This window comes from Myotis daubentonii, chromosome 8 (genome assembly GCF_963259705.1).
Source record: "Myotis daubentonii chromosome 8, mMyoDau2.1, whole genome shotgun sequence".
In the NCBI taxonomy this organism is placed as follows: domain Eukaryota; kingdom Metazoa; phylum Chordata; class Mammalia; order Chiroptera; family Vespertilionidae; genus Myotis; species Myotis daubentonii.
In genome coordinates, this window is record NC_081847.1 from 62,726,509 (window position 1) to 62,752,019 (window position 25,511).

Genomic DNA, 25,511 nt, shown 5'->3' on the forward strand with positions numbered 1-25,511 from the left:
TTAAGATAATGGTTTTTAAAAAAAGGTGATTGTTAAAGCCAGCATATTACCTGCTAACAGCCTTACTTAGCAGTTTAGTTTTCCCTTGGCTAAACTTCCTGATTCACCAGCCATTCCCTGTCCATCTACCCAACTTAATTCAGGCCCTGTACTAGGCATTGGGCATGCAGATGAGAGTATGGCAGCATGGGCCCTGCTCTCAAAGTGTTTACAGTTCAACATGGCACACAGATAACACAAATTACAGCAAAGGAGCCAGTGCTGTGACCTCTGATTCCTCCCCCACTCCCTTTACTCACAGCCATGCCAGCCTCGAGTTTGCCCTCCCCAGATACTGTCTCTTTCCAGAGATCCAGCCACTTGTGGCTCAATTCCTCATCTGCAGGTCTCTGCTGACATCTCACCTCATCCAGCCTCCCCTCAACACTTACACATTAAGTTGTTCCTGTCTCCACCTTGGCTATCCCCGTCTGCCTTCCCATCTGATATATCATGGATTTGGGTAAATTATATGTATACTAGAGGCCTGGTGCATGAAATTCGTGCACAGGTAGAGTCCCTAGGCCTGGCTGGTGATCAGGGCTAATCGGGGATTCCTTCCCCCGGCTGCTGGCCAGGGCTTTCCTTCGTTCTGTGCTGCCCCCTGATGGTCAGCGCACATCATAGCGAGCGGTCAGACTCCCAGTCGGTCAAACTCCCGAGGGGACAATTTGCATATTAGCCTTTTATTATATAGGATTGTCACCACTTATCTGAAAATGCTGTGTGTTTTATTTCTTTGTCTCCCTTTCACTAATGCCCCTCTAGAACTCAAGCTCAGTAGGCTTGGGGGGCTTGTTTTTTGGCTTACCCTGGGGTCTCTGTGCCTAGAACAGTGCCTGACATATAGGCATCATGGAGACTCGCTGGGTGAGCAGGTGAAGGAGGGTGAGAATGTGGAGCTGTAGTGACTACAGCTTGCCTGCGGGACTCAGTGAGCTTCCCAGAGGAAGAGGTAGATGCTGACAATGTTCTTTCATTCTGGGTAACCCCTGCTTCTTACCTTACACACACACTTAACCCAGGACCGGAGGAATTTCCTCTGATTGTGAATCTCTTATCTTTGACTTACTGTTCCTAGTAGTTTACTTTCCTCTCTTTCCTTTGGTCTAAGTTTACTAGAAGGTATGCCATAATGGGTTTTTCCCTCAAACCTTCTGGTTTGATCCTGACCATGTGGGTATAGAAAACAACTTAGAAGTTTATTTTATAAATTTGATGTGTGTATATTTGTGTGTCAATATGTAAATTATATACACATAAGTAAATAAATATATATGTATATATTTCAGACAAGCAAAAATTCTTTTGCACATATTTAATGGCTTGTTCGATATTTGGCTTCTGGTCATGGATAAAAGCTCTTTGGGGAAAGAAATGATTACTCTTGCCATTCAGAACCAGGAAAGTGTGAGGCAAGGATCCTCCGAGCTGTGATGTAAGCTCAGGCTGGATATGAGGAGGGGGTAGGGTGGAGGGGTCAGCTCCCTCTCCTTTGTGGGTGAAAGCTATTTGGAGAGGGGTTGCTCAATGGGGACACAATAATTATTTCACCTCCAGAGTTATAGTCAGGCTGAGGGGGCTGTGTATTTATACCAGACTTCTAAACCAGTGACTTTCAACAGGTGCGCTGCAAGAATTTCTAAAACATGCAATATTTAGTTCAGGGCACTGACCTCATTTCTCTTAGATTGTCAAATAAAAGAATGACAACAGCCAACACAATAGCTATCTAGTGTGAATATCCTGTCTTGAACCATTAATATAGGGTGTCTCAAAAAAGTGTAAACACACACTTTGAATTATTATAAAGACAGTGTTTATTAAAATACATTTCATTTTTAAAATTGAGCTATCAGCTGTTACAGTGTGTATACATTTTGGGGGCACAACCTGTATATAGGTCAAGAGTTGCATCTTATTGGTCATGTCACATAATAAGGTTGAATCTGATTGGTTAATTATTGGTACCAGAAATCCTTATTAAAAGTATAGGCAACTGATTTTTTTTTAAAAGTCACTTTGGAGCTAAAAGGGTAGGTATTTACTATTATTATTATTTTTGTTGTAAATTAATCAAAAATACACCTATTTTTTGGTCAGATTGGCAAAAAATATATATTTTGGTGTGCCACAGAATTTCAGTAATTAGTTTATGTGTACCATAAGATGAAAAGGTTTGAAAACCACGGTTCTAAATAAATCATAAAACTGATAGGAGTCTGAGGGAGGGTTAGACGCTGGTATTCTATGCTGGAAGCAGAGAATGATGGAGCCCATGATAAGGTTCAGAAGCGGTGGAGGAGGTATTTATTGGCAAATGCCGCAGTGGTCTCCATGAATGGGCTCTTTTAATGAAAGCCAGAACAAAATACGCCCTGAGTTTTGCTCTAGGCTGAGGATAACATTTCTCTCTCCTGAGCCTTACTCATTACTGTTCACCTCTGAAGTTTTGTAAATGGACGCATCACCTTTTGGAAAAGGCAAGGACAGTGTGTGTGTCTCTCTGTGACAGAAGTGTATGTCCCTCTTGGCCTCGGACAGTGAAACAGCGCATGTTTGTGCCTCTTCGGCTCTGTAGCCTCTGTGTGTTCTCTCTCAAGCTGCAGACTATTTTCAGCTGCCTGTGCACTTGTCCAAGACGGATTTCTCCTAGCACTTCAAACTCAGCGAGTCAGAAACAGACTTGGCACCCTCGCCTCCATCTGCCCCTTCTCTATCTTGCCCCGTTGGGTTGGTTCGTGGTGCCACTGTCCTTTTAGGCACTCGGGCTTAAGTGATTGTTACTGCTCTTACTTCTCTTGCTTCCCAACCTCAATTGCCTGCCAGGTGCTTAAGGTTCAACTGCTCCTGGCTTTTGCAGTCTTAGAAATTTTCTTTCTCACTGATACATGCTGTAATATGGATGAACCTCAAAAATAGGCTAAGTAAAAGGAGTCAGACATGTATGATTTCATTTATAGGAAATATCCAGACTAGGTAAATCCATAGAGTCAGAAAAAAGGTTAGTTGTTTCCAGGGCCTGAGGGGAGGGAAGAAAGGGGACTGTTTGCTTAATGGGTGTGGGGTTTCCTTTTGAATAATGAAAATGTTTGAACTAGATAGAAGTGATGGTTGCACAACATCGTGAGTGTATTAATGCCACTGAATTTTACACTTTATAATGGTTAATTTTTTAAAATTGATTTGAGAGAGAGAGAGAAAGAGAAAGAGAAAGAGAGAAACATCCATGTGAGAGAGAAACATCTATCGGTTGCCTCACGCATGTGCCCCAACCAGGGAATCAAACCTGCAACCTGGGTATGTGCCCTGACCAGGAATTGAGCTGCTGCTTTTCGGTGCATGGGACATACTCCAATCAATGGAGCCACACCAACCAAGGCTATAATGGTTTATTGTAACATAAATTAAAACTTTTTACTTTCTCTGTTCTATCTGTTATCAGTGGGGTATCCTCTATGTCCCCACCTGGTGGAAGTGGGCTTCTTGGGGTGCTGCGGGAACAAGAATTTCCTGAGGCCTCCATGGGAGGATTGAGGTATCATGGAAAACTTTATTGATTAGGTAACATTAAGGGAGTCTCCCTCCAAGGTCTTATCTCCCTTCATCCCACCATGGGCTGAGATCAAAGCCACAGCCCAGAGTCTTTGCTCCATATTAAAGCACAGTCCAGTCCAGCATCTGGCCAGCGTGGCTTGTGTTCCCAGGGCAAGTCCATTGCGCAGCTTCTGGGGTCACAGAGGCAGGCCAGGGCCGGTCATGGAGTAAACAAATGCAAGGAAGCAGGAGCAAAACAAGAGGAACAAGAGAAGGAGAGGGGTTGTAACTAGGAGCTTAACCAATGAATCCTTGAGGATTTCACACACTTCCAGTGGCTCTGCCCCTCTAGCCAGTGATCCTTGTTCCCAGGTTAGACTGACAGGCAAGCACCTTCCTTACGTCACCCCAGCTTCACTGCACATGAGCTCAAGTTCCCTTTTGCTTGATCCTTTTCCCCAGTGATCTGCAGGGAGTGGACCGGTGGTTCCCTGGGGAGTCTGAAGCTTGCAGCTTCCTGGTGAAGCTGCCCAGATGACCATGCTTATTAATAACTAGCTAATTATAATGGTATCATTTCTACCCTACTTTCTGCTTGTCTTCTAGAATGCCTATTAGTCATATGTGGGATCTTCTTATGTTGGCCATTCTTAGTCCATCCTCCATCTTGCTTAACCTCTATAAAAATCGTTTTATCTCTCTGTGCTATATTCTGGACAATTTCTTCATTTCTTGTCCAAGTTACTAATTTTCATTTTTTACAAAAAAGTTGCTGTTTTATTCATCCAATAAGTTTTCATTTCAATGAGTTTACCTTTCATTTCTGGAATTTTAAAAAATTTGCTTGTTCTGCCCAGCCGGAGTGACTCAGTTGGTTGAGTGTCTTTGTGTGCGCCAAGGGGTTGTGGGTTGAGTCTCGGTCAGGGTATGTGCCTGGTTGCGGATTTGATCCATGGTCAGGACCCATGTGGAGGGCAGCCAATCGATGTTTCTCTCTTTCAGTCTCTCTCCCTCCCTCTCCATAAGCATAACCTCTGGTGAGGATTAAAAAAACAAAAAACTTTGCATGTTCTTTTTCATAATATTTATTTGTTCCTCATCTATTCTTTCTTTTAGATCTTTCACCATTTTAAAGTCATAGTCTCTTCCAGTTTGTTCTGTTATTTTCAGTTCTTGGTGTTACTAATCCTTCTGTTCATCATATCCGCTGACTCTCACTCACTTAACGTGCATTTTATTATGAGCTGTTCTTAGAATTCCATGAAGTTTGTTGAAATGTCCTTCTAGTGAGATTTTGCATTGGTCTTTTCCAAAGGCCTTGGTACTATCATTGGTCCAAATTTAAGTCTTAATTTTTGACTTGTGAAGCTGTGTACCAAATCGGTTGTGTCAATGGGAAATCAAACTTGCATGGGGCATAAGCATAGGGTATTTTAATACTTCAGCGGAGATTTTGTTTGCCACCACCCAGTGTCCTGAAAAGAAGTTAACTCTCCCCACTCCCCACACCTGGTGGTGTTTAGTTTGCTATCAGTTGGGGTGTATCTCTTCAGTGGGCTACCTGAATGCATTCATGAAGCTTCTTGCCACACTTCTGGCTACACGGGCCTATTTCTGTGTCTGGTAACTTTCATCATCCCCTCCTACTCCACAATGCTTAGCACATACCCTTGTGCTGATTGCTCTGGTTTTCAGTATCTTATGCATTTCTAACACTGGGGAATTTTCCTTTTTTTGTGTGAGTTCAGCTGTGTATGAATTGTTGCTTGTTATACTTTCCCTAGCATTTCCAGCTGTTTATTGTGGGAGGGCTCATGATAACTCAATGTACTGTGTTGCCAGAACAGGATGTGACCCCTCAGGGCTCGGCAGCTCTCCGTGGCAGCCCTGGGGTGCCATGAGTAACCCCAGTTGTCTTCCAGTTCATGACTCAGCACTTGTGTTCCTCCTTCTCTGCTCAGTTTTTTCCACCCCGCTGCTCACCAGCTCCCATTTTCCTTAGGGCCCTTTTTTTCCCTCATGGCTTCTCTATGTTATGGCTGCTACTCACTGTCTTCTCTCTAGGTGTCTGCTATAGACTGAATGTTTGTGACCCCCACCCCACCACCACCACATTCATATGTTTAAATCCTAATCCTCAGTGAGGTGGTATTTGGGGATGAGGCTTTTGGAAGCTAGCTAGGTTATGAGAGAGGAGCCTTCATGAATGGGAGTAATGCCCTTATAAAGGAGACCTCAGAAAGCTCCCTTGTTCCCTCCACCATGTGAGGATACAATGAGAAGTTGGCTGTCTGTGAACCAGGAAATGGATCCTCATGAATCCACCAGCACCTTGATCTTAGATTTCTCAGCCTACAGAACTGTAAGAAATAAATGTTTGTTCTTTAAGCCACACAGTTTATATGGTATTTTTGTTATAGCAGCCAGAATAGATTAAGATAGTCTTTCTACTTTTATCTCAACCAGTGGGCAAGCACTTTTCTCTGTAGGTCATTACCTTCAAACTATCAGGCAGCCATAAAGTCTGGAAATATAAGTGTACAAACATAACAAATGGTTTTGTTGCTGTTAGGCTGCATTTACTAAAATAATATTATCTTTGTTTTCAGAGTTTATGGTCCCCCTTATAAGAAAAAGATTTGCTAGGTTGAGCTACTGTAAAGCATCTTTGAGCAGAGTCCTACTGCCGGGCATCTGCTCCGGCCCTGACCAAGCTGTCAGTGGCTGCCAGGGAATCAGTCAGGGCCTCACCCCTGGCCTAGCCAACAGTGGAAGGTAGGACCAGCAGGCCATGTGGGGCAAAGGCAGCTGTGTTAGCTTGGTGGGCTCTCTAGGACACCTCAGAAGGGATAAGCAGCATCAGGTTTCATTTGCTAGCCATGAGTTTATGGGGAGGGGCAGGCTGACTAGCTAGAGAACAGGAAGTGGGGAGAAATCTGGTGCCCTGAATGATATCCCAGTTATGTGGCCTGCTAAGTTCATAATGAGGTAGAGTGGGATGAGAGTGGGAGCAGAAGAATCAGGGTGTCTGGTTAAGTCTTTTTCCCAAACACTGAAACATGAGAAGAGTCTGGTGGCTCTGTGTGTGTGTGTGTGTGTGTGTGTGTGTGTGTGTGTGTGTGTGTGTGCAGTGTCTGAACAGGAATCTGGAGGGAACTGCCCTTTTGTGAGTTCTGCCCAGACCAGGAGGGCAGGGAATGGATTGGACTAGAGCCGTGTCCACCAAGGAACAAATCCCAGAATCCCAAGCCTGGAAATCCAGAGGTCAGAGGTTGGGGAGGATTAGGAACAGCAGCAACTGCAGGAAGATTTGGCATACGTAGTTCTGAATACATAAGCTGTAAATGGAACAGTTTTGATGTCTGGGAAGAAAGGGGTTGTGTGTTGAGTGAAACCATGAGTAGCACTTAATGGCTAGATTCATGCTGTTGCTGGAAGGAGGAGCAACAGCCTAGCACAGTCTGTCCTGGTCACTCGGAACCTGTGCCCTTGGAGCCATTTCTTGCCAAAATCAAGACAGAATCATAGTGGGATTTTCTACTAGGCAGGCCCTGCCACCCAACTTTATAGCGAGTCCCAGTGTTCTGCGGGGGGCCCAGCTCAGTTGAGCCTCACCGGGCCTCTTCCAATGCGCAGGGCGGGCAGGCTTTTTGCTTCTTCATGGTGAGCTGTGGCGGAGGCATGAAAAGGAGGTAGGGACTTGCCGAGGTTCAAGTGTTTGAAATGCTTTCGTTTCTCAGGTTATGCTGTTTCCTTAAGTTCTGTTGTCAAAGAAGGATTTTACCTTTACTTTGTGTGGATTTTATGTTGAAAATAGTGGTAAGGACAAAGGAAGGATGTTGGAAGGAATAACTTTATTTGACAGCTTGCTTCTGGTGGGGTGTGAAGGCATGCAAGGCCAGACCTAGGCCTGAGACCTTAGACTTACCTAGTGTTAGAGTTAGAAGAATCCTTGAGATGAATTAGCCAGTCTTTTCGTTACCAACACAAAGAAACCAAGGGCTGGGTGTCCCATTCACAGCAGAGCTACCCCAGGTCTCCTGACTCTCAGCAGCTGTCTGTATCTCTGTCTTTCCTCCAGACTGTAGCTCTAGACCTAGACTCTCCTTTCTTTGTAGACTTGGAAAAGGCCAGTTACCCGGTCAGAACTGGAGGCAGGCACTTGTGGAGCCAGCTTGAACAGAGTGTCTTTTAGGGGAAGCCGCTGGAACGAGCAGCTCCCGGTTCCTTGCTCAAGGGCATTGGTGAGGAAGAGCACTGTATCTTTTTTTTGAACCATTAATGCTTCTCTATAAAATTAATTTCTACTTTTAGGAGTACTTATTAAGCTTCTTCTTTCTTCTCTACTGAGAAAATTATAGGAAGAAGGCCAGGATTTACCTTTGAAGAGAGTGAGCATGGGTCCTCCCAGCCTGCCTTACACCTGTTCAATGGGAGCCCTCATGCCCTGTTCTCTCCCATCCAGTTTGAGGTCCTTGCCATCCCTCCCTCCTCCTGTTAAAGGTTCCTGGATTCAATTCCTGTGTGTGTGTGGGGGGGGGGGGCTTTCCCACACTAACAAGCAATTCTCAGACTCCAGCAGGTGCTTCTGACCAAACTGGCTACAGATTGTAGGTTCCGTCGTTCCCCTCCAACTCAGGATGCCAATCGTAAGTCCAGGTTGTTAGCTATACTTCTGATAGACTAGCTGTAAATCAGAAGTTTCCACAGTCTTCTTCTTAGGCTCAGTTAATTGGCTAGAATGGCTCACAGAACTCAGGGAAACCCATTTACTCATTAGATTACTGATTTACTGCAAAGGATATTAAAGGATACGAATCCATAGCCAGGTGAAGGGCCATATAATGCAAGGTCCCACACAAAGGAGCTTCTGCTCTCATGGGGCTTGGAGCCTGGCAATGTGGCATGTGGGAGTGTCCCTGTTCTCCAAACTGGGAGCTCTCTGAACCCCCTCTTTTTTGTTTGTTTGTTTTATGGAGTGTCGGGAGTTCTCTCTTCCTGCGACCAGTGCAGAGAGAGATAACATGGACCAGTTCTTTTAAGGTGCTCGGGATTTGATAAATGAAAGAGACAGGACACAAAAATAGAATAAGCTGGGTCTGGGTGTGGCGTCTGCCCTCTGATGGAGGGACAGACAGATGCGCAGCACTGGAAGTAAATTTAATATATATTTGAGGTAACAGGAAGTTACATCAGTTCTGGGTGGGCCTTGAGTTCCTGGCGACATAATAGGATCCACCCCCCCTTAGCACCTGGCGGGAAAAGTCAGACTGAGTGGCGTCCTAGCCTCTTGACTAGGACCACCCCCAAGGCGTGGCTCTGCCTGTGCCCTGGGTCCAGCTAACGGTATTTAAAAAACGTCCGAAGGTGCTAGCCAGCAGCCCTCCACAATGGAGGTTTTATTTCACAGGCATGCTTGATGAGCTCATTGGCCATTGGTGATTGATTCAAGCTCTAGCCGCTCTCTCCTCCCTGGAAATCAGGGTGTGGGACCAAAAGTTCTAACCCTCAGTTTGCGATTAGTTCCCCTGGCAACCAGCCCGCATCCTTAGGTGTTTTGCAAATGTCAGTTTCATTGATACAAGCCAGTTGTGGTGGGAAGGGCTTGTTGTGAATAACAAGACACTCATTTCACCTTTATGGCTCTGAGACTTTTTTAGGAACTGAGGATGAGACACCAAGTATAATAAAAGAAGTTCCCATTGTTCTTGTCACTCAGGAAATTCTAAGAGTTTTGGGGTCTGTGAGCCAGGATCTGTTGATGAAGATCAATTAGATCTGAAATGTATTTTGCTAGTCTGAATAACTAAAAATACACATTTCTTATAAATCACACTACCACACCAGAATTGTACCTAGATTCCCACTTCTCCTTAATTGAAATGCTGCCCATTCTGTAAGCTTCCCCCTGAAATACCACCTCCTCACTGAGGCCTTCCACAGCACTCTTTCCCGAACTCTGAGCAAGCGTTTTCATAGGATTAAATCATTACATGGTTATTGTAGTAAGCTCGAGAAGTAAAGAAAAATTGTAGAGAAAGTTCCCATCATGCTAATGTCCCAGAGATATATCTGATTTTTCATGTGAAATTGGAAACATGCCATGTATACTTCTTAGCACCATGCTTTTTATTAACCTTTTTGTTTTGAGATACTTGTAGATTCACATGCAGTTTTAGGAAATAATACAGAGAGGTCTCATGTACCCTTCACCCAGTTTCCCTCAATGATAACATCTCATAAAAGTCTTGATTGATATTACTCTATGATGTTGACATTGAGTCAAGCTATAGGACAGTTGCATCCTCACAAGGATCCCTCACCTGGACCTTTTGTGGCCACGCCCACTTCCCCGCCAGTCCCTTCCCATATCCTTCACTCCTGCAACCACTGCTATGTTCTCACTTCTGTGACGTGGTAACTTTAAGAATGTTATATAAAAGGAATCATACAGTGTGTAACCTTTTGGGACTGGCTTTTTTCACTCAGCATCATCACTCTGCAGAGGCTCACCCAGGTGGTCATGCATAACCATAGTTTGCGCCTTCTTACTGCCGAGCAGTGTTCCACGGGTGTGGATGTATCACAGGGTGTTTAATCATTCACTGGTCCAGGACATCTGGGATGTTTCCAGTTTGAGGCTCTTACAAATAAGGTTGCTGTGAATGTTCATGTGCATGTTTTCTGTGGGAATGTAAATCTTCATTTCTCTGGGATAAATGCCTAGAAGCTCATTTCCTGGGTCATAAATAGTAGTTGCATATTTCATTTTCTTAAAAAAGTGCCAACTATTTTCCAGAGTGGCTGTACCATTTAACATTGGCACCGGTCGTGCGTGGGTGCTCCAGTTTCTCCCTGTCCTCACCAGCATTTGGTGCTACTGTTGTTTATTTTAGCCATTCTGAATGGTGAAAGCTCATTGTGCTTTTAATTTGCATTCCCCTAATGGCTAATGATGCCGAACATCTTTTCACGGGGTATTTGCCATCTGTATAACTTCTTTGCTGAAATGTCTCTTTATGTCTCTTGCTCATTTTCTAGTTGAATTGCTTGTTTGTTTTACTGGTTTTTGTTTGTTCTTCACTACTTTTGAGTTTTGAGAGTTCTTTCTCCCCTCTCCCCCCCCCATGCATAGAGTTTATTTATCTAGCTTTTCTTTAATTTCTAAATTTTCTTTCCTTGTTTTGTAAATTCTCATTCTCCCACTCCCTCCCTTTTGGCAACCATCAGCTTGTGCTCTCTGTCTAAGGATCTGTTTCTGTTTTGTTTTGTTTATTCATTTATTTTGGTGTGTTTTTTTAGATTCCACATATAAGTGAGATCATACAGTATTTGTCTTTCTCTGTTGCAAGTATTTTCTCCCACTCTGTAGCTTGTCTTTCGTCCTTTTAATAGGCTTACTCAGGGCAAGTGTTTTTAATTTTGATGAAGTTCAATTTATAAATGTTTCCTTTTATGGTATCAATTCTAGGAGCTCTTTGCCTAGCCCTAGATTCTGAATATTTTATCCTACATTTTTAAAAAAAGTTTTATAATTTTACATTTAAATCAGTAGCCCATTCTGAATTCATTTTTTTTTTTATAAGACATGAGACTTTCATCGTTTTTTAATGCCCTGGACCATTGGTTGAAAGGCTGTCTTTTCTCCATTGAATTATTTTTACACCTTTGTCAAAAATCAGTTGGACATATTTCTAGGTTCTCCGTTCTGTTCCATTGATTCTGCCAGTACAACCTTGAATACTTAGTTTATAAGTCTTGAAAGTGCCTTCTTGGTACAGTGTCTACTTCAGTTAGCACTTTGAGAGCTTCATTTGATCCTTCTGTGGCATTTTGGAACACTCAGATCTCTGCATTATAAGATATATATGTGTGTCTGTACGTCCCTCCCCTGATCTAGCATTCAGTAAGTATTTGATGGATGAGTTAGGTTTTTATCATCTTTAGTTTTTCTATGAGAAAGACCATAACATTGTTTTTAAATCTCTTGGTGAAGAATTTCTGATTCTGTAAATGATTACCTCAGGACAGTAACTGCAAACCAGTAATTCCACTCTAGGTCAGATATTTTGACAATGACCGTGGGTTATAAAATCACACTGTTAGTCAGTGATAAGGAAAGCTTCCATTCATGGCTTCCTGAACACACAGTCCCTCACTGGGGTCATGCCACATCTAGTTGTCCCCTGTGGCTGGACAGCCTCCTCCTCTTTACCTGTTTTCTGTAGGATCTCACCAACAGGAACTGCGGGTGCTCAGGTGACCTTTCAGGCAGGGCATGGCCCCTTTGGGACGGCCACATCAGACGCAGCGCTGCTGTGTGAGCCGCCCTTGGTTTGCAGGCCACTCACTTCTCCCAGAGATTTAAGATTTAGCCATTTTTCCTCTTCACTCAACACAACCTTTCTTGGCAGATGGGAATCTTATATGGTGTGGATGGCAAAACTTCAATATGTTATCTACTGCTGTTTAAGTGTTAGAATGCAGCTTTTGTGAATTTTAGTGACATGTACTGTGTTCACATTGCTTTAAAAGAAACATAATTAAAATGTAGACCAAACATATTTCTGAATAATTTAGATTTTCACTAGGTAGTTAACTGCATCAAGCTTGTGCTATGGGAATAAATATAAAGTATTTTCCTTTTCAAAATTTACATTTGATTCTTGGGATCTGTTAAATTTTTAAGGTGTTATATAGGATTATATATTAAATTATAATATAATTTAGGTAATTACATCCTTAAGTACAGAATCAAGAGTCAGAGATGCAGAAATGCTTAGAAAACACTATATGGTACTATCTATTTCCTGAGTATACTTTCTTGGTATTTCTCTGACTCAAGTGAGAGCCATTATACATTGAGTAATATGATTATGAGCCAAATAAGCAGTTTTCATTTTTTTCCTTAGTAAAAAAAAATTGAAAAGACCCCAAGATATATAAATATATACACAAAATACAGTCATATGAAATGTCTTACTTTTGAGCAGTTGATCAAACAGCATTTGAATTTTTGACCGGAGGAGGAGCCTTAGAGAGAAGAGAGGCCCTAAGCTCTCCCAGGGCACGTTCCTTTGTGCAGGTTGGTTAATTCTTTTTCTGAAAGAATGTTTGTGTGGGATGGTTGGGTTCTCATTGGTTTCTCAACATCTCAGATGTTCTTTCTTGTGACCCACAGCAGTTTTCCTGGAACAAGGGAATGTAGAAATGTGGGATGCGCTTATCAGACAGTTGGCATTGGACTATAGATGCTATTCATCTTTGGATGCTGACGTGAGCTGGTTGCCAAGCAAAGCAATGTTTATTTATCAAATACACATTTGTGTTTGTTTAATTCTGAACAGTTGGAGTAGACTTTTGTCAGTTGTTTTCCCACCACACGTGCTTTGTCTCTTCTGCCTGGAACCTGAGCAGGACTGGGAGGTAGAGAGGGCAGTTTGGGGGGAGCCAGTGGTGGGAGGTCAGGGCACCGGCATGCCTCCCAGGGCTGTTGACCCACCACCACGCTGGGAGTGGGATGCGAAGAGGGATTAGCAACAATTTTTTCTTTATCAATGAGTGAAACAAAAGCATTTCTGGAAAATCATCCATTTATTTTTTTATAAATCATAGGAAATATTACAATTTAAAGATGATATAATTTTTTGCAATAATTACATGTCTCCTTTGGTCTAAAACAACTTTAATGATCAAGACCTTTAAACATTCCTCCTAGAGGAGAGTTGCAGGAATGTTCTTTCCTGTGAATTAAAGATGATTTTCCCTCTGGCTAACGGATCCAATGGAGGGGGTTGGCCAAACCATTTTTTAACTTTTCAGTTTTGAAGTAACACTAAGCGTGTCTTGTTTGTTTCTAAGAGTTCTCTTGTGTAGGATTTTTTTGTTTGGGTTTGGATTTATCTTCAAACAAGGTTACTCCTGGGTCACCGAGGTATTGGGGCCCAGGGTGATATAGTGCTCATGGAAACATCACACGTTGGACTTGCTTCAGGAATCACTTTTGAGTAATCTGCTTAGAGCAGGGTTTCTCAGCCTCTGCACTCTGGACACTTGGGCTGATAATTGTTTGCAGTTGGGGACTGTCCTGTGCCTTGTAGGATGCATAACAGCATCTCTGGCTTCTACCCACTAGATCAGTGGTTCTCAACCTTCTGGCCCTTTAAATACAGTTCCTCATGTTGTGACCCAACCATAAAATTATTTTCGTTGCTACTTCATAACTGTCATGTTGCTACTGTTATGAATCGTAATGTAAATATTTGATATGCAGGATGGTCTTAGGCGACCCCTGTGAAAGGGTCGTTCGACCACCAAAGGGGTCGCGACCCACAGGTTGAGAACCGCTGCACTAAATGGAAGAAGCAAACCTCTCCATCTATGACAATCAAAAATGTCTGTGGGCATTGCCAAACGTCCTGGGGGGACAGGCAGTTGAGCACCACCAGCTGAGAGAGACAAGCAGGACATGCAGCAGGCTAGCAGGGCATCTCTCCCTCCACCCCCTGGAGGAAGATTCCTGGTTGACCAGAGGAACATGTGGTGATGTTGAGCTGCATTTGGCCTTGGCGATGGTGTCAGGCTCTTTCCTCTTGAAGGAGGATTTGACAGGCTTGTGAGGGAGCTTCACAAGGTTTGTTCTAGTACCTTAGGCAAGCTGTCTTGTCTCCTTGCTTACTAGGTCTGGGTTCAAATCCTAGCTTGGTTAATTATTTTATTTTCCGAAGGGCCTCCATTTTCTAACTCTGCAAAGAGGTGGGCAGAAGGTAGGCACTACATGTTCACCTTTGCTCTCAGACTCTTGCAGAACATCTTCAGAGGTGCCCTATGGGGTGACTGTGTGGACGGTGGAAGCCTTTCTTGCAGGAGGATGAGAGAACAGCAGTGCTTAGAGCAGGTGTGACATGGTGCGGCTTGTGCCACAGCTTGTATTAGGTGGTTAGTGAAAGGATTGAGACATGTGAGCCAGGGACCAAACCCGTTAGCCCTGTGAAGCTCCACCCTGGCTGCACATTAGATTCTCTCAGGAGCTTTTAGGAATCCTGATGCCCAGGCCACAGCAGCACCTCTATTTTAGTTTCCTGGTAATTTTAGATCAGCAGTAGCCACTGCCATGGGATGGTGCATCTGAAGCATCTCTGTAGCTGTAGCTAAATAGTTCCCACCCAGGACCAGTGCTGTGGGCCCATTAGATTAATGAAGGGTAAAATAAGAGTTTCCAAAACAGGCGTTTGGGGAAGATGAGGCCTTGGAGTGCTCTCGTTTTATTAAAGCAGAGGCCCCCACGATTGAGCTTACAACATGTAATTGCTCTAGTGAGCTTGTCAGCTCACAGTCTCGAGGTGTATATTTGTAACAGCAGAAGCTGTAAAGGGCAGTGACGATGTGGCTTCTAGTCCATCCATTATAGTTTTCCTAAAACACATCAAAGGCCAGATTCTAGCATACGCATGATGGTCTATGATTCGTTTGAACCTGCCACTCATCAAATTCACTCCACCCCTTTCTGCTACCCTAGTTCTTTTTTCTCCTCTATGTTTTTCTCTTTTACTCACCAGAACAGTGCACCCTTCTACCTGTTGTGGGTTGTGCTGCTTCTGTGTGGCTCTGGTGCTCTAGGTCACAGGGGGACAGGAACCCTCATTAGAATGAAGGGTGGCTGGGTGGTCAACCTCCCCTGCCAGCCTCCAGGCGGCCTCGGAGCCTCTTATGAGCCTTTGAAATCACCCCACTTGAGGGCTGGGGTTTTGTTTTATTAAACTGCTCTTGAGATAGCAGAACACATTGCCAGGAAAAGGATGGAAGGGGTGAAGGTTGGGGTGCTAGCCTGGGCATCTCACTCTGCGCTTTATTTCTGGAAATTCCTCTAGTGGGGCGTGTGTGAGAGAGGTGGGAGTAACAGGAAGAAGCAGAAGGTGAAGCCTTGTGAACAGAACGAGTGGGAAGCCCCCTCACAGCCATGACTGAGGGTTCCCTGGGCACCAGGGACAGTCCTCACAGCTCTCAGAACCTCACCTTGACTCGTCCTTAAAGCACCCCAGTGAGCTGGGCTGGGCAGACCCGTTGTAGTGGAGAGAGTGGAGCCTCAGTGACAGTGACTTGCCCCAGTCACACAACTTGTCCATGGCACACTGGACCTCATGTCCGTGGGCGACTGTCCTTTATAAGGGACAGAATAAATACTTAATTTTTAAAAATCAAAATTGCTTTCTGAAGAGAAGTGGCAGAAATTGAGGGGTTTACGTGTGAAATGTATATATTCAGGCTGCGTATATGCACAATAAAGAAGATAAATGATTGAATCCTCCTCACTTTTTAATCCTGTGTCACATCATCAGACTGGGCATAGCTGTTTTCATTGATGAACCATATTCCATGGACTCATCAGTGAAAAGGTACAACATTAAAAGAAAAATAAACATGCTAGTTAAATTATGACATGCTGTATATCAGAGCATGCAGCCCGAGTGCAGAGATATGAAAATGAGTATCTGAAAATCGATGAAATATGGCATGTACATGTTCTTCAAATTCCGTTGGATAAGCCCTGTTAAGTCCCTTACCCAAATTACTTGTCACCTGAGGAAGCATGAGGGGATTTTAAAACATTCCTATAGGGATCTGTCGCTGCGTCAGGAAGGCTTTCCGCAGCCCTTTTAGGAGTATTCCTGCAACCTGCGCTGATCATTGCCTGTCTTCCTGTTCCCCCCCATGCAGTTCCCTGGGTCTGACTTTTACTTTCATCTTCACAACAATACACCAGTGATACTAAATTTAGTAGAATGGTTGCCATTCATCATAACGAGTTTTGCTTAGTTCTTGCACTAGGCTCCAGCTTGACATAAGGAATTTAAACAGAGACAGAGTAGTTTAAAGAGCTTTAAGGACACGATTTGAGAAAGCAGTAAGACGTGTCCTGTGGTAAGGGCACCTCCCAGCTGTATTGAAAGGCTGGGGCTGGTTTAAATGACTTTTGGAATGTTAACAGAGGGCAGCATGAGGCCGACATCATGGCCGTGGGGGCCTGGGCTGGCTGGCAGGGCGGGGGTCCTTGGAGCTCTCTTTCAAGCCTAATTGACAGCAGGTGAAGTGAGTGGAGACCAGTGGAGATGCCAAGCAGGTGCCCAACGGGATGGCAGCAGGTTTTTGGGATGTCTCTCCAGTCAGACACGAGACAGTGACTGAGGGGATTCAGGCTAAATCCTGAGCATTGGATTTGAGTCCCGTGAGACACATGGAGGAGGAAAACAGCCCTTGACTGCATTCATAACTGTGCAAGAATTGGGACCGCACAGGGCTCCCTAGCCACCTGCAAGACGGAAACTGCTACTAGGTCAAGGTCACGGTCCCTTTCACCAGAGGGTTCATTCTGTCAATGGGCCCTTCTGACCAGTGGGCTGGCTTTCTTGTCTGTTGCTTTTTTGGACTAAATTTCGGCAAAATAAAGAAAGTGAGTTTGGTTTGGGAACGTGAATTTGGGTTTGCTGCCTTATTATTAGGTGTATAAAAATTCATGATTGGTATAACTTGGTAGATTGTATTTTTTTCTGTTATTAAGTATATTCTTTACACCTGTTAATGCTTTGTTTATATTCCATTACATTAGCTTTCTTTTAGGTAATTTTAGCTCTTACCCCTTTGTTTTCAGCTTTTCTATATCATGTTTTAAACAGGTTAATTCTGAGTGTGTATGAGAGAGATAATTCAAGTTTATCTTAATAACTGAGTTTATTCCATTTAGAGTTATTGTTATTGAAATTGTAATTGGACTTAGTTCTACTATCTTTTACATTTCCTGCTACCATGTTTTTTCCTACTTCTTTTTTAACCCTCCTGCTTTCTGTCAAAATTATTGGGCTTGTTTTTAATCCCTCTGTGGACTTAGAAGCAGTATCTTCTGATTCTGTTATTTTACTGATTGCCTTTGCACATTTTAACAAACCTACTCAAAGTATATTTCTCATTCTCCTCAATGAGAATGGCACTGTGACCTCCTGACAGTCATTTAGTGTCATCTTCCTCACCCCCCACCCATCTTATGCTCCCCTTATAAAAAATGTTGATTCACCACTTAAATCTAAATTTACCAACTTCAGTTATTACTTTTCTTACTGGGTTCTTTTTCTTCCTGCTGGAAGGCATCTCTTAATGTTACTCCAGCAAGCATAAGTAGGAGGCAATCTAAAAAATTGACTTCATTTTCCCCCGATTCTCAGTGATAATTTAATTTGGTAGAGAATTTTAGATTAATAGATATTTGCCTCAGCACTTCTGAAGATAGAATTCCATTAATATTTTGGTATCCTTTGTCACTGCAGCAGCTGTCAGACTAATGGTTCATTCTTTGCGGGTAACCTGAATTTTCCCTGGTTCCTTTTAAGATTTTCATGTTACCATTGTAGTTTTTCACTGTGTTGTGTCTCGATGTAGATTTCTTTTTATTTATCTCTCTTAGATTTTCCTCATTTCTTATGTTTGGGGTCACTTTGAACATAGTGGCCCAGCCTGTCTGGGATTTGCCTGATGTGCGGGCCCAGTTGACTGGCAATGTCTGTCAGGCATATCTGATGATGCAGAGACTAATAGCATAAGATCTCAGTTAGAGCTTTTAGAAGTTAAAAATCTCTATCCACTAAATACAGGAGCTCTGAGGCAGCCACCATGTAATTCTTACTGGAGTGTGCTGGTCTAAAAGAATAAACATTTTTCACTTCTGTTATTTTTCTTTCAATACTATTCAAGAAATAACAATTTAGTCAGTACGTTGGTGACTGGCAGCATTTCCCTCCAGAAACATTTGCCTGGCCATTCCCATACTAAGAGGGCTTTTCCTTTCTCTTCTGCGGCTGTGCAGTAAGAGCCCATTTTCTGTCTCTGCTTTGAGCTTACTAGTGCAGTTTATAAAAGCTAACCACTTGCTATAAGGAAATAATTGTTGTTTTAGTTAAGTTACTCTATATGCTAATAATAAATCTTTGCACTTACAGGTATTACATATGTATTTTTACCTTACACAGAGTAGGAAACTCAAAAGAATGAGCGTAAGCGATTTTTCTCTTCTCTTGCAAAGTTATTTTTATAGGTACTCTGAATGTGAAGCCCTGAGGGTTTATAAATAGCATGGTTTTTAAGGTGATGGTCTTTAATATTTTGAGACATGTTTTTTAATTATAAACACAAATAATTAGAAAACTAAGATGGGGGAGATTTTGGAGGCCTAGTTGACCTTAATGATTTGCAGAAAATGAAGGCATGGCATTTTCATTTGCTTTCAGAATAGGAAACAGAGCTTTTTCTTTTGATATTGGCTTCCCATCTCTCCACACAATACACAGTTTTGCCCAAGAACTGCCTTTTAAAGTCAGATTAGACTGACCCGGTCCATGTTTAAGGTAGAACATGCAGTTTTGAGAGTTGGAAGGGAGGCTCACGGAGTCCTTCTTGGCTACTTTCCACTCTGAAGGCTCTGTAGCAGCTATAACACATCAGCAAAGCAGGCTGAACAGAGTAAGAAATCACAAATTAAAACCTTGAGCTGCAGATACTGTGCTGAGGGGAGAGTCCGCCTAACGATGTCACCGAGGTCGGTGTTTCAGTGCATGTCATGTTCATCCAAAAAACATACTCTGAAATGTGGGGGACCCGTGGGTGGAAGCAACAATAAGGGGCTGCTCCGCTGGGAAGCACTTCCTCCAGCAGGGATGGGGGTGCGCCTGTGCGTGGACACTGTGTGCACGGTGGGGACGAGACAGTGACAGGAAGGTGTTCTGCTAGAACCATGAGTGTGCTTTCCCTCAGCATACTTATGGCATTTATAAGCGATCCTATCCTACCCAGGATGGTTTTCCCCTTGTTACTAGGGATACATTTTCCAGAGATGAACATCAGCATCTGTCTTCTATACAGAGAGGTCAGAGTAATTCAAGAAGTGACAAGTTCAGGGAGAACGTCAGCGTGGTGAAACAGCACCGGCTGATCACAAGCCTTTGACCAGAGGGAGGTCTGTGGATGTGTTTAGTTTAGGTGCTGTACAAAGAGGGTTGCTGCAAATATCTATGATTGTAGAGAGGAGGTGAAAGCAAGATTTCTTTTCAAGGCTGTGATAACAACTGCCATCTCCTCGGAAAACATGTTAATGTCTCCCAGAGCCAGTTCTGCTGAGAGAGTTTGGAGGCAGGTATGTCTTAATAGTTGGTTTAGGAAAAAAACAGTTTTTTCTGTTGTTCTTTTTACTCACTTGCCTTTATCTGGGTTGTTCTTCCACTAACTAGCTTTCAATCTTCAGAGTTCTCTTACTCATAAGCACCCAGTGATGCAAGAACCTGCTCAAGTAGGAGAAATCCTTGAGAAACAAGATAATGGCTATTTCAGGATAGTGCTTCATGCTTTGGTTTTATTTAGTCTTTATAGCTAGCATAGTGAGGCAAGCTGATTGTTTTATTACCTCCCTTTAGACAGATACTCAGAGGAGATTGACCGTAATTGTAGATAATTTATTGAGAAAGCCACATAGCTCTGACTGTAAGCTTCCTCAGGGCAGGCCTGTGATCATTGTTGTAGCTGTAGTCCCAGCGTGGCACCTGGGACAGTAGTTGCTCGTATATTTACTGACTGGAATTGAAAATCAAACATCTTTTGCTTCTCAGGTCTTCTCCCCACAAATGCAGTGTCCTCTCCACGAAGCAGCCCCAGACCATCTCATCTCCCTTTGCAGAATAGTTAAGTGGCGTGGCCAAGTTTTCCTTGTTCTTGGTGAGCATTTGAAGTGAGATGAGTGGAAGGTTTGAGGAATTTTTGCCTTGAAAGCTTGGTCAGGTCTGAAAAAATTATATATATTATATTATAGTGCTGTAAAAAATAATGGGATGGGGACAATAAATAGAATAACAGCATAATGGGAAACTGCAAAAGATGAGAGGAGCCAACTAAATGCACAACAAACGAGGAAGGACTTGAGGGGAAACGAGAAAACAGAAATGATTTACTGTTGTGCCAAGCTGTACAGACTCACATATCAGTTAAAGGCTGCGGTAAATTGCGATGTGCTTGCTGTTCGGGAGTTTATTTCTCAGTGCGCTTGGTGGCCATCCAGGAACTTACCAAATCAAGTTAATGGAGAGTTAAATGGCTCTTGAGACAAGCTGGCTTGAGGCAACTGGAAGCCAGGGCCTGTGCTCCTGTCACTGGGCTGTGCTCTAAGGGGGAGACTGACATCTGAGGGAGGCCGTGGAGCCAGTTAAGCTGTGCCTTCAAGGAAGAGCCGGCTCCCCTGACCTTACCGGGAGGAGGAGCTTTCATTCCCTTAGTCCCTGGCTGGATGAGAGAGAATCATTGATCCGCTGCCTCCTGCATGCCCCCTACTGGGCATGGCGCCCAAACTCTGGGCATGTGCCCTAACTGGAATTGAACTTGACCTCCTGGTTTATAGGTTGATGCTCAACCACTGAGTCACATGGCCCCGGGCTGGGCTGTGATCTTTTGATTCTCTCTCCTGCTTCCCTCTTCCATTTTAAGGGCCTTGTGATTTTTTTAAAAAAATATATTTTATTGATTTTTTTACAGAGAGGAAGGGAGAGGGATAGAGAGTTAGAAACATCGATGAGAGAGAAACATCAATCAGCTGCCTCCTGCACAACCCCCCAGTGGAGATGTGCCCGCAACCAAGGTACGTGCCCTTGACCGGAATCGAACCCGGGACCCTTCAGTCCGCAGGCCGACGCTCTATCCACTGAGCCAAACCGGCCAGGGCAGGGCCTTGTGATTTTTAAGGATCTGGATAATCCAGGTGAGTCCTATTTTTAAGGTCAGCTGATTAACAACCACCCTTCTCCATATGGTATCATATAGTCACAGATCCCATGGATTAAGGAAGTGGACCTTTGGGGGAGAGGGGAATTATTCTGCCTCCCACCGCAGGGAAACAAAATTTCAGAGCTGGTGAGGTTAGAGCTCACTTATTCCTTCTTGCATTTGTATACTTGGAAAGTGGAGGCTTGGGGCATAACATTTATTATGCACTATTGAGTATTAAATGCTTCCAAATGCTTGTCTAATCTTTATGACAACCCTTTAAAATGGGCGTTTTTATATTTGTACTTTAATGAGAAGAAACTGAAGCTCACCATGGTTGACAAACCTGTCCTATGTCACGTAGCTGGTAAGTGGCAGAGCTGAGAATCTCATATCCACAGCTGTCAGATGCCCCAGCCCAGGCACACTCTTTCTACCACGTGTTGGGTGTGTGTAGTTCCCTATCAGGTCTCCGGTTTCCGGTTTGGCATTCTTTTTCCATTATACCATTCTACCAGCTCGCATTTTCCTCCAGTGACGTGAGTAACAATATGTTTTCCACAAGTTCCTTTCTGAAGGCAGATTTAAGTATTATTTGTATGTTCAAGCCTTTTTTAATTTTTGTGGCTCCTGATTTCCTTCTCTAAGGAATAGCATAAATTTTTCATCTTCTATAGTAAATCACCTAGTTCAAACATCTCAGAAGATATATATGGAAATCCTAAGATAGAAATATCACCTGGCTTCCATTCCTTACCCTGTCTCCTGCTGCTTCTTAGGACTGAATCATATATATATATATTTTTTTATTTTTTTTATTTTTGTCTTTGATACATTCTTCCTGTCTGTTTCACTTTTTCCTTTAACAAATTTGGGAGGGGAGAACCAAGATGGCGGCATAGGTTAACGCCGGAGTTTGCTGCTTTGAACAACTACTTCAAAAGTGAAACTAAAACACGGAACGGACATCACCCAGAACCACAGGAACGCTGGCTGAGTGGAAGTCCTACAACTAGGAGGAAAGAGAAACGCATACCGACACTCAGAGGAGGCGCAGTGCTTAAGTCAAATTCTGAGGTGCGGAGTGCGCGGAGCGGGCTGGCGGTGGAGGGCGCGGTTGTTGTTTTCAATCGGGAGGGAGTCGCAGACTCTGAGCTCCAGATACAGGCGAGTCTTTAGGGACCCAGGCTCAAACGGGAGAAGCGGACTGTCTGGCTTCGGTCAGAGCGAGTGCAGCTTTCTCTCCGAGCCTTGCAGCGGGTGCTGGGACTCAGAGAGGCAGAGCCCCTGGGGACAGGACTGAGAGCCGCCATAACTGCTCTCTCCGGCCCACCCTGTTGATCCTGTGCGACCCGCCACGCCCAAGCCCAGCGCAGAACCATTTGCTGGATAGCCTCAGGCAAAGGCTAGATTAGCACCTCCCTAGAGGACAGAAGTTCTCTCACTGCTGACACAGCTGATTCTCATAGCCACTTGGCCTGGAGGTCAAACCCTCCCTGGAATTAGCTACAACAATCAAGATTTATCTATAAGACTGCGAACAAAGAACACTAGGGGGTGCACCAAAGAAGCATAACAAAATGCGGAGACAAAGAAACAGGACAAAATTGTCAATGGAAGAAATAGAGTTCAGAACCACACTTTTAAGGTCTCTCAAGAACTGTTTAGAAGCTGCCGATAGACTTAATGAGATCTACACGAAAACTAATAAGACCCTCGATCTTATATTGGGGAACCAACTAGAAATTAAGCACACACGGTCTGAAATAACGAATATTAAACAGACGCCCGACAGCAGACCAGAGGAGCGCAAGAATCAAGTCAATGATTTGAATTGTGAGGAAGCAAAAAACATCCAACGGGAAAAGCAAAATGAAAAAAGAATCCAAAAATGCGAGGATAGTGTAAGGAGCCTCTGGGACAGCTTCAAGCGTACCAACATCAGAATTATAGGGGTGCCGGAAGATGAGAGAGAGCAAGATATTGAAAACCTATTTGAAGAAATAATGACAGAAAACTTCCCCCACCTGGTGAAAGAAATGGACTTACAGGTCCAAGAAGCGCGGAGAACCCCAAACAAAAGGAATCCAAAGAGGACCACACCAAGACACATCATCATTAAAATGCCAAGAGCAAAAGATAAAGAGAGAATCTTAAAAACAGCAAGAGAAAGTAACTCAGTTACCTACAAGGGAATACCCATACGACTGTCAGCTGATTTCTCAACAGAAACTTTGCAGGCCAGAAGGGAGTGGCAAGAAATATTCAAAGTGATGAATACCAAGAAATTACAACCAAGATTACTTTATCCAGCAAAGCTATCATTCAGAATTGAAGGTCAGATAAAGAGCTTCACAGATAAGGAAAAGCTAAAGGAGTTCATCACCACCAAACCAGGATTATATGAAATGCTGAAAGGTATCCTTTAAGAAGAGGAAGAGGAAGAAAAAGGTAAAGATACAAATTATGAACAACAAATATGCATCTATCAACAAGTGAATCTAAGAATCAAGTGAATAAATAATCTGATGAACAGAATGAACTGTTGATTATAATAGAATCAGGGACATAGTAAGGGAATGGACTGACTATTCTTGGGGGGGAAAGGGGTGTGGGAGATGCGGGAAGAGACTGGACAAAAATTGTGCACCTATGGATGAGGACAGTGGGTGGGGAGTGAGGGCGGAGGGTGGGGCGGGAACTGGGAGGAGGGGAGTTATGGGGGGGAAAAAAAAAAGGAACAAATGTAATAATCTGAACAATAAAGATTTAATTAAAAAAACAAAAACAAATTTGGATACTTTTTGAAAAGAGTATATGAACTCCTGTATGCATATGCCCCATTGAAACCATGGTGTGATATCTGTCAGGTTTTCTGAATGGCTACTACAGCCCCTTTGTTAAAGACTACACACTCATAGATTGTTTTCTGTTCCTTCTGTTTGTTGTAAGGATTGGGTTGTACTAGAATTCTGTAAAAGAGTCCTTCATTCCCCACACAACCCCATAGGTGCCCTTGTTCTGATGACAGCTAAAGACCTGTGCAGAGAATGTCTTGGAGTTGGTGGCCCAGAACAGGGCAGCCAGCCCCACTGAAGTTTTCCAGCAGTGTCTGTGGTTTGCACTAATCCCATGATCCACAAGGAGATGACAGCTGGAGAGCAGCCTGGGCTGCAAACGGAGGATCAGAGGGACAGAGTCACCTCCTGCCTCGAATATTTGAGAGGGTTTGAGATTTGAGATTCTCAGTTGTAAACCAAGTTCATGACCTTAATTTTTTAAACGATTAAAAAAATATTAACTATATTGTATGTAAAAATAAGATATTTTAAGTACGCGTGTGTGTGTGTGTGTGTGTGTGTATTTTAAAGAATAGTAGAAAGAATACCCATCGTAGGCAATAGGACATTACCATTTGGTTTGAAAAGTCTATGTATGACTATTTCCCACTCTCAAGTGAACATTCTGTTGAATTGTGTTAATTTTTTTCCTGCCTTTCTATATAGTTTGCCAGCTATGTATCCCAAAGAAGTATACTGTTCAGTTTTGCTTAGTTTTGAAGAAGCAACAAAAGGGAGTCATACTGTAGGTACTCTTACATGATATTACTCGACAGTATGTTTTGACATTCATCCATGCTGATGCATGCGGCTGTGGTCTACCCATTGTCACTGCCCTTTATTAGTCCACTGTCTGGATCTCTGCTCTTGTCTTGTGGGTAGTTTGGTTGCTTCTAGGTTGTTGTTATTAAAAAATGTTTCTGTGCATATGCCTCGCCGTCTCCTGGCTGCTGTGTGCCATAAATCCTCTGATACACAATCTTAGGAATAGGTGTCAGTTTAATTTTTTAATTCTGCCCTGTTTTGTTCTTATTCGGGTATTAGTCTCTACATCTCTGCTAGACCCTAAGCTCATTGAAGGCAGCACTGACTTATTTTATCTCCACCACAATTGGGTACTATTTAACACATAGTAAAACGTTAGTGAGTGTTTGCTGAATGCATGAATGAATGACCAGTTAGTTGCCTGCAATAAAGCTAAGTAGCTGAAACCAGTCACGTAGAAGATGAGGGCCCTTGGCACATGCATGCCCAAGCAGGCAGGCCTCAGCCCCTCTATTTTCCCAGCTGAGAATGCAGGGCCTT

The 25,511-nt window shown here is 43.3% G+C and overlaps 1 protein-coding gene across 5 annotated transcripts in view; it reads left to right on the forward strand.

Moving 5' to 3' along the window:
* The window catches only part of MTCL1 (microtubule crosslinking factor 1), a 120,900-nt gene that overhangs the window by 13,063 nt on the left and 82,326 nt on the right, over nt 1–25,511 (forward strand). The window lies entirely within an intron of this gene.